Genomic DNA, 8,598 nt, shown 5'->3' on the forward strand with positions numbered 1-8,598 from the left:
AAGCCTTATTGCATACCAGGCAACTAAAACGCAGTTCTTATGGCACAGCAATTTGGACTTGTTACTGGTTGTGTGATTAAACAAATGGCAGAGTAGGGGAAGCCTTTACTACTGAAGGGCTGGGCACTTATCCAGGGGACCATGATTGAAGATGTACTTGACCCCACAGATAAGCCACCAGATCTTCAAACTCATCCACATTAAGCTTGGTAAAGCTACACTTCTTTGGGATGTGGATCTTCTGGTGACCAGGGAATTTGAATTTGGCCCTGTGTAGAGCCTTAACCCCATGTTCCTTGTTCTGCAGTTTGGAGAGTGTGGACAGGATGACTTGGCCATTATGAACCCTGATCACTGTGCCTATATTCTGCATATCTGTCTGGAACCTGTTAGCACCAGCTCAAGATAGCATATTGTTGATCCAGGTGATATGGAGGCAGTGAAACTGACCTCAAATATCAACAGCATCTTTGCGACAGTTTTTTACTGTGTATTGGTGGCATAAAAACCGATGGCATCCAGAACTTCCAAGGAGACCTGATCCTGTTCATCTGACACCGAATGACCACACAGTGGGAACTCATCCACTTTTGCCTCCTGGCCCGGATTTAATCTGGGACTCTTAGTGGCAGGAGCATCTCAGCACAAGTGAGACTTTGGTTATGGTCTGTTTGCAGTAACTCTGAATGACACCAAGATTCTTGGTTGGTGCCTTGAGTGAAAAGCGCAGGTAAGTCAAAATTTTGTTGCTCTGTGCATGTCAACAATAACTGAAAAACATTCTTCAAATTTTACTCAGTTTTATAGTTCCTTATGTTTGTTGAGTGGTTTTTCTGTATGTCTTGCCTCCATAATGACGTTGTAAGTAATTTGTAAGGAAGGTCCATGACTCATTATTTTCAACATTTACTAGTCCTAGTGCTATGCTAAGCACATAATGAATAGTAAGCAAAATATTTTTGAATGATTAACACTGGGCTGAAATGGAAGACCTTTGACTGTTCAGAATTTTTTTTCCTCCAAATTTTACAGAGAGGGAGAGACAGAAAGAGATCTTCCATTTGCTTGTTCACTCCCTAAATGGTTGCAATGGCCAGACTGAGCTGATCTGAAGCTGGGAGCCAGGAGCCTCTTCCAGGTCAGTTATGTGAGTGACTTTTCCAGGGGATATACAGAAAGCTGGATTGGAAGTGGAGCAACTGTAACATGAACAAGCTCCCATAGGGATGCCAGCATCACTGGGTGAAGGGTTAGCCTGTTAAGCCACCGAGCCAGTCCCTCCAAATCTATGCTTTTTTTTTTCTTTTAGAAGATTCATTTACTTTTATTGGGAAGGCAGATCAGATTTACCGAGAGAAGGAGAGACAGACAGAAAGAGCTTCTACCTATTGGTTCACTCCCCAAATGGCCACAGTGGCCAGAGCTGAGCCAGTTCGAAGCCAGGAGTCAGGAACTTCTTCTAGGTCTCCCAAATGGGTGCAGGGTCCCAAGGCTTTGGGCCGTCCTCGACTGCTTTTCCTGGTCACAAACTGAGAGCTAGATGGGAAGTGGAGCAGCTGGGAGATGAACTGGTACTCATATGGGATCCTAGTGGTTGAAAGGTAAAAATTTTAGCCATTGAGCCATTGCACTGGGCCCTCAAGATTGTTCTTTAAGAATTATGAGGACATTGAAACTCATTGTTAACACAATTGTAAGAGAGAAAAAAATGTCCAGTTTTCCTTTTTAATATTTTAAAATTCATTGACTTTTTTTTAAATTTGAAAAGTAGAGAGGCAGAGGCTAGAACAGATGGATACCCAGATATCTTTCATATGCTGCTTTACCTCTCAAATAGAACTGAATAGGAGTGACACCGTGCATCAGATCCCAGAGGCTAAGGGCTGACTCCAACAAGAATGATCCCAATTCTAGGGCCAGATGCATGTGTACTGTGACCTGTACTTCTGACCAGCTAGCTCTAAGTTGGAGCGGTTCACAGAACACTAGTATTATCCACTTGTTACAGTGGATGTTACAGAGGATACAGAGGAACAAGCAAATGGAAGAGATGGATAGTGTAAAGAGTATGAGAGCAGGTGCTTTGATGGCCTCTCCTGCCTGACACCTTGTGAGATTCTCTATGTGTTCAGCAATCTGGCCACCTTCTAAGCCTTGCCCTTTTGGGTTTCTATGGAGACCTCATTCTGAAGGCATGATTGGTTGCACTACTGGACACTGAAGATGAACTCAACCTTCTGTACTTCTTCATCCCTGGAAGTGGGAGGATGAAGCTTGAAGTTTCAGTCCTCTAATCACCTGGTTGCTTCTCCAAGAAACCAACATCTCATTCTGGGATATGGGAACTTTGTGACAGGAAACAGGGACAAAAACCAAATTATATTTCTTATGTCACAGTACTATAAAGGGGAAGAGGAAAGATTCTTAGGGGCTGAATAGACCTGGGTCATAAGTAAACTGTGATGTTTCCAAGCTAGGCTTGGGACACATATAGCAGGCACCTGTTTATCACAGTTGCCTCATTTGTAATATGGGGATAATTAAAGTGGTACAAGTTCCTTTTTTTTTTGTATTACATAATATCTGATGCTGAGTAACTTTATAAAAAAAAAGAAGTTGAGCCTGGTGCGATGGCTCAGTGGCTGAATCTTCATCTTGCAAATGCTAGGGATCCCAATTTTGTTGCTGATTCATGTCCTGGCTGCTCCACTTTCTATCTAGCTGCCTGCTATGGCCTGGGAAAGCAGTAGAGGACGGCCTTTGGGACCCTGCATTAATGTAGGAGCTCCTGGCACCTGGCTTCAGATTAGCTCAGCTCTGGCTGATACAGCTAGTTGAGGAGTGAACCAGCAGATGGAAGCTCTTTCATTCTCTTTTTCTCTCCAAATCTGATCTGCCTTTCCAATAAAAATAAATCTGCCTTGAAGTTAAATTACATACTGCTAGATATGATAGTCACCATTACACAGTTACTATACATATTATATATACTATTACATATACTATTACACAGTTACATCATGATGTGAATAAGACATCTTAATGTCCAGCCTTTGAAAACAGAAATATAATAATAGCAATTTAGTAGTCAGTATATAAAAAATTTAGGTTAACTCTTTTCTTCCCTTTCCCTCTAAGTGTTTGTTTCTTTTTGTTTGTTTTGGTTTAAAGATTTATATATTTAGTTGAAAAGTAGGCCTACAGTGAGAAGAACCCAAAAGAGAGACATATACATAGATATCTTCTATCCATTCACTGGTGCATTTCCCAAATGGCTGCAACACCTAGGGCTGGCCCAGACCAAACCCAGGAGAGACAGAGTCTTCCTCTGAGTCGTCTAAGTGGGTAACAGGAACCCAAAGTATTTGAGCCATCTTCCACTGCTTTCCCAGGTAGATTAGCAGAGAGCTGAGTCAGAAATGGAGCTTTTGACTCCTATAAGACAACACTGACTCCAACCCTAAACCTTTCTGACTCGCCTCTGTCAGCTGATGAAAGGGGCTTTGCAGATCTGTGTGTGGTGCCGAGGCTCACGTATGTCCTGGGACTGAGCTCATCCCTGGTAGATGAGCTCTTTGAGGAGAGAACCAGCAAATGGAAGATATTTCTCTCTGTCTCTCCTTCTCTCTGTAAATCCTACACCAATAAAAAAAAAATAAATCTTTTTAAAAAAGAGTTCCTCCCAGTTTGGTGGGATGAAATATGTCAGTTTTTATAAAGAGCTTACACAAAATACAACTATTCTGTAATAGGTGCATTAGAGAGATGTGGAATAGAGACATGTACGCAGGGCAAGGAACACTTGATTGGCCTTCATGAGAAGATGGGGTTGGGAAAGAGGCTTCACAGAATTGATTCTTGAATGCTGGGTGAGAACATGAAAAGAATTTGGAACCTTAATGATGGCAGCGTAGAGATATAGGAATATGAAACTCTAAAGGGTTCGACTGATAGCCAGAGAAATGGGACTAACAGGTGAGTGGGTGGCAGACACAATGAGTTCTAAAAACTGACAGAAATCATGGCAGTAAAATCCATTGAAGAGATCTACAGAGAAGTGGCATGAGACATGCAGAAGGATTTTTCATGCACTGGTTCACTCCCCATAACCTCAGGGTCCAGGCTCCTGGCTTTGGCCTGGCCCAGCACTTATATCTCGCTCTCTAAGCCACTAACCCACACTTTCAGAGGTGCTTAAAACATTTTTCAAAACTACACAGATTTTTCTGACTCTCTCCAATTTGTCTTCCATGTTCTCACTGAAAATACCTGTTTTGAAAGCAGATCTTACCTGGTGGCAGGGACCAAAACACTTGAGCCATCATTTACTGTTTCCTAGGATTCATTAGCAGGAAGTTGGATTGGAAATGGAGAGGCTGGGATCTCCCATATGAGACGCCAGTACGACAAGTGGTGGTGGCTTAACCCACAGCGCCACAATGCCAGTCCTTTATATTATTAATAATTTGTGAAACACTGATTTACTTTCATGTATTGAAACAACATTGCAGTTTTGGGCTAAATCTCACTTTGGTCACAGTACAAAAAACATTTTAGTATGTTTCTGCGCTCACTTTACTAGTTTTTAAATTGAGTATTTTTACATATATTCACAAGGAATATTGGTCTGAACTTCTATTTTTATGTAATGCCTTTGTCTGATCTTGAGTGTAGGTAATTCTGGCCTCATAAAATGAGTTAGGGAATGTTCTCCTCTTTTATATTTTTTTTGGGGGGTGGTTTGAGAAAGACTGGTATTAATTCTTTAAATGTTTGATAGAATTCACCAGTGAAACCAGTTGATCCTGGATCTTTTGGTTGCTTTGCATTTTGATTACTGACTAAGTAGCATTACTTTGTTTCTTTCTTTTTAAATTTTTTTTTTCATTGGAAAGTCAGATTTTACATGAAGGACAGACAGAAAGACCTTCTGTTTACTGGCCTACTTCTAAGAACTGCATTGGCCAGTGCTGAGTGATCCAAACCCAGGAGCTTCTTCTGGGTCACCCACATGGGCACAGGGTGCCATGGCTTTGGGTTGTCCTCTACTGCTGTCCCAGTCCACAAGCAGGGAGCTGGATGGGATGGGGAGCAGCCAGGATATTAACCAGCGCCCATATGGGACCCCAGTACATGCAAGTGAGGACTTTAGCCACTAGGCTGCTGTGCCAGGCCCATTTTCTTTATTTTTTCTTTATTTTTTTTTGTTTAGCTTTAATTATTATGCAAGTGTAGTTTTATTAAGGTTAAACTTTTAATAAAGATTAATATATGCTGTTAATAAATCTAGCAAAGAACTTATCTTTTTTTTTATTGTTAGTAACATTGTGTTATGTGATACAGTTTTATGGGTCCGACATGATAACGTGCTTCTTTACTTATTTTAGGAATAAGCTGGAACTTTGCAAGGCCTTCATTCCTCAGCATTTGCCATTTAGCTCCAACTTTTAGGACAACCATTATTTTTCCCTCTCACATTTGCTTTACTGCCTCAGAGAGCAGTGAATTGCTGTTTTTGAAAAATGCTCTCTAGCTAATGGCTTGAGTACTGGCATAATAAGACAAAGAGAAGCTAATTTTCAGCTGGCCTTACAGGAGCCACCAAACAGTTAACATTACCTGCTGTTCTGTAGGATGTGGTTTCCTCTGCTCCCTCTGGTACCAGGAATGTAGACTGTTATCAAGGACACTTCTAAGGAGTAAGAGATCAGATGAGGTTAACTGAGAAAACCCACAAAGTTTGTTTTTAGACACAATCTATCTTCCTGAATAAGTACTCATGAGTTCCTTAAAGCTTTTGATTAATTACCTGGGTTCTGGAAAAAATTTGATTCTGACTCTTTTTGCCAGTTTTTTTATATAAAGAAGTGGAGTTTTGGAGCACCTTATAGTACTGGGTATGCTGAAGTGGGAAACAGAAGTCTCATTTACTAAGCTAAGTATTCACCCTTCCCAGGAAAATTTTATTGTTAACTTCTAGTTTAATTTTCTGAGTCATAAATCACACATAGTTATGGTACTGAATTTGTTGAAATTTATTTTATGTGCCAGGATGCAGGCTGTGTTTTTAAGTGTTATGTAGACTTCAAACAAACATGTTCTACTGCTAGAGTGGTGTTTCCTGGAACTGACAATTAGTTGGAGATGATTGATAGAAGTTTTCAGGTCTTCTACTATATTTTTAATAACTTATTTACTTTGGGCCCGGCAGCATGGCCTAGCGGCTAAAGTCCTCACCTTGAATGTGCTGGGATCCCATATGGGCGCCGGTTCTAATCCTGGCAGCTCCACTTCCCATCCAGCTCCCTGCTTCTGAAAGCAGGGAAAGCAGTCGAGGACGGCCCAAAGCTTTGGGACCCTGCACCCGTGTGGGAGACCCGGAAGAAGTTCCTAGATCCTGGCTTCGGATCGGCATAGCATCAACCATTGCGCTTACTTGGGGAGTGAATCATCGGGTGGAAGATCTTCCTCTCTGTCTCTTCTCCTCTCTGTATAACTGACTTTCCAATAAATAAATAAATCTTAGTAAAATAATTTACTTACTTTTTAAAAATTAATTGCTGAGAGAGGTGTATTAAAAACTATAATTGTGGATTCATCTCTTTTAGTTCTGATGGCTATTGCTCTGTACATTTTTGGAAAAGATTTATTATTATTTTTTATTGGAAAGTTAGATTTACAGAGAAGAGGAGGAAAAACAGAGGGGAAGATCTTTAGTCCTCTGATTCATTCCCCAAGTGGCTTCATTAATTGGAGCTGAGTTGATCTGAAGCCAGGAGCCAGGAGACTCTTCCAGGTCTCCCATGTGGGTGCAAAGTCCAAAGGCTTTGGGCCATTCTTGACTGCTTTCCCAGGCCACAGGCAGTGGGAGCTGGATGGGAAGCAGGGCCGCCACGACACAAGCCAGTGCCCATACTGGATCCTGGAGCGTGCAATGTGAGCACTTTAGCCACTAGGTTACCACGATGGGCCCTATATGCCTTCTTAATGAGTTAAACTTTTTATCATTAAACTTTGTTCTTCATTGCTTTCTTTTTCTAAAATCTTTTTCATTAGTGTTTTTCATCCCTATCTTTCCATTCTTTATTTTTAATTAATAGCACTTAGTGAATCAAAGAAATTTGGAAAACGTGGGAGAGTTAGTTGTCATGGGTGATTTCTAAATAATGAGTTAATTTTGATTAAATGTAGAGTAAGACCAGTTGTGGATATGATTAGATTTATGAGAAAGAATGGAATGGGTTAACTTTTTGTTGTTTTCAGTTCCAAATGGATATTTAAAATGTGACTCACATCTTGGAATTGAGTTATGGCTGAAAGACCATGGTTTTGAATTGATAGGCATAAACAACAAAGAATCAAAGGGAAAATTCCAAGGAACAAGATTATTAAAGATTCGTTAAAGAGGTGAAGGCAGAAGGAGCCTGAAAAGTGTTGGATAGAAAAGAGAGAATTCTGGTTCATATACTAAGGATATATACTAAGCGTATACTAGAAGAGTTTTGAAAAGGTAGAACATGGTCAAGAACTTTTAAAGTTGAAAATATTGGGTGGGATGACGTCATTAGAAACTTCTTACAGAGTGTGGCATGATGGCTCAGCAGCTAAATCCTGGCCTGGCAACGGCTGTGATCCCATATGATTGCTGGCTGGTGTCCTGCCTACGCCACTTCCCATCCAGCTCCCTGCTTGTGGCCTGGGAAAGTAGTAGAGGATGGCCCAAAGCCTTGGGACCCTGCACCCGTGTGAGACCCAGAAGAAGCTCCTGGCTCCTGGCTTCAGATGGACTCAGCTCTGCTGGTTGTGGCACTTGGGGAGTGAGCCAGTGGGCAGAAGGACTTTCTCCCTTTCTCCTCTTTGTAAATCTGACTTTCTGATAAAAATAAATAAATGTCTCCTTTTTTTTTTTTTAACAAGAAGCTTGTTACAGAGTAGTGTGATGGGTGATAAAACATACAGATTACTTAAAAAAAAGTGTGAAGCAACCTTCACAAGGAGAGGAAGGAGAAATAGGAAAAGGCAACACCTTGCTTCTTTTTTTCTTAGCATCTTGCTTCTTTCCCCATCCCTTTCTACTTTTCATCTGTTTATCACAATCTTGCAAGCATAGTTTCTCCTGACTCTGAAAGCCTGAGTCAATCATCTACCGTGAATTTCATATGCTATGCAGTACCACCATCAGTCATGGAACTTTTACTGGAATGTTTCAATCGTTTTTCTTTTGGCACAGTAAATTGAGAGCTCAGACTTATTAATTCCAGTGATGTCTGGCACATAGTAAATGGTGAATCCAGGTTTGGTGAAGCATACATAGGTTCAGAAATAGGCCTTGTTGAGAAACGATTAAACACACAGGAAGGGAGTGGAGATGTCAAGTCTTGATGGAAGCAGCCCTGGGGTATTGCGATTAGTCCAGTAACTGCGAGGCTGTCAGCTGAATGGTAAGCGAAACCCTCTCCATCTCAGCCCAGTGTTCGCAGAGGTCGGTCGGGGTGGCGGTGCGAGCCTCTGACTGGAGTCCCACGCCCGGTCCTCGGAGGTGGGTCTCCCTCTGCCTGGGACCCGGAACCCGGCCTGCCCCGGAATCTTCCCCGCCGC

Source organism: Ochotona curzoniae, unplaced genomic scaffold (assembly GCF_017591425.1).
Source record: "Ochotona curzoniae isolate NIBS_2020 unplaced genomic scaffold, NIBS_Ocur_1.0 contig_430, whole genome shotgun sequence".
Lineage (NCBI taxonomy): Eukaryota > Metazoa > Chordata > Mammalia > Lagomorpha > Ochotonidae > Ochotona > Ochotona curzoniae.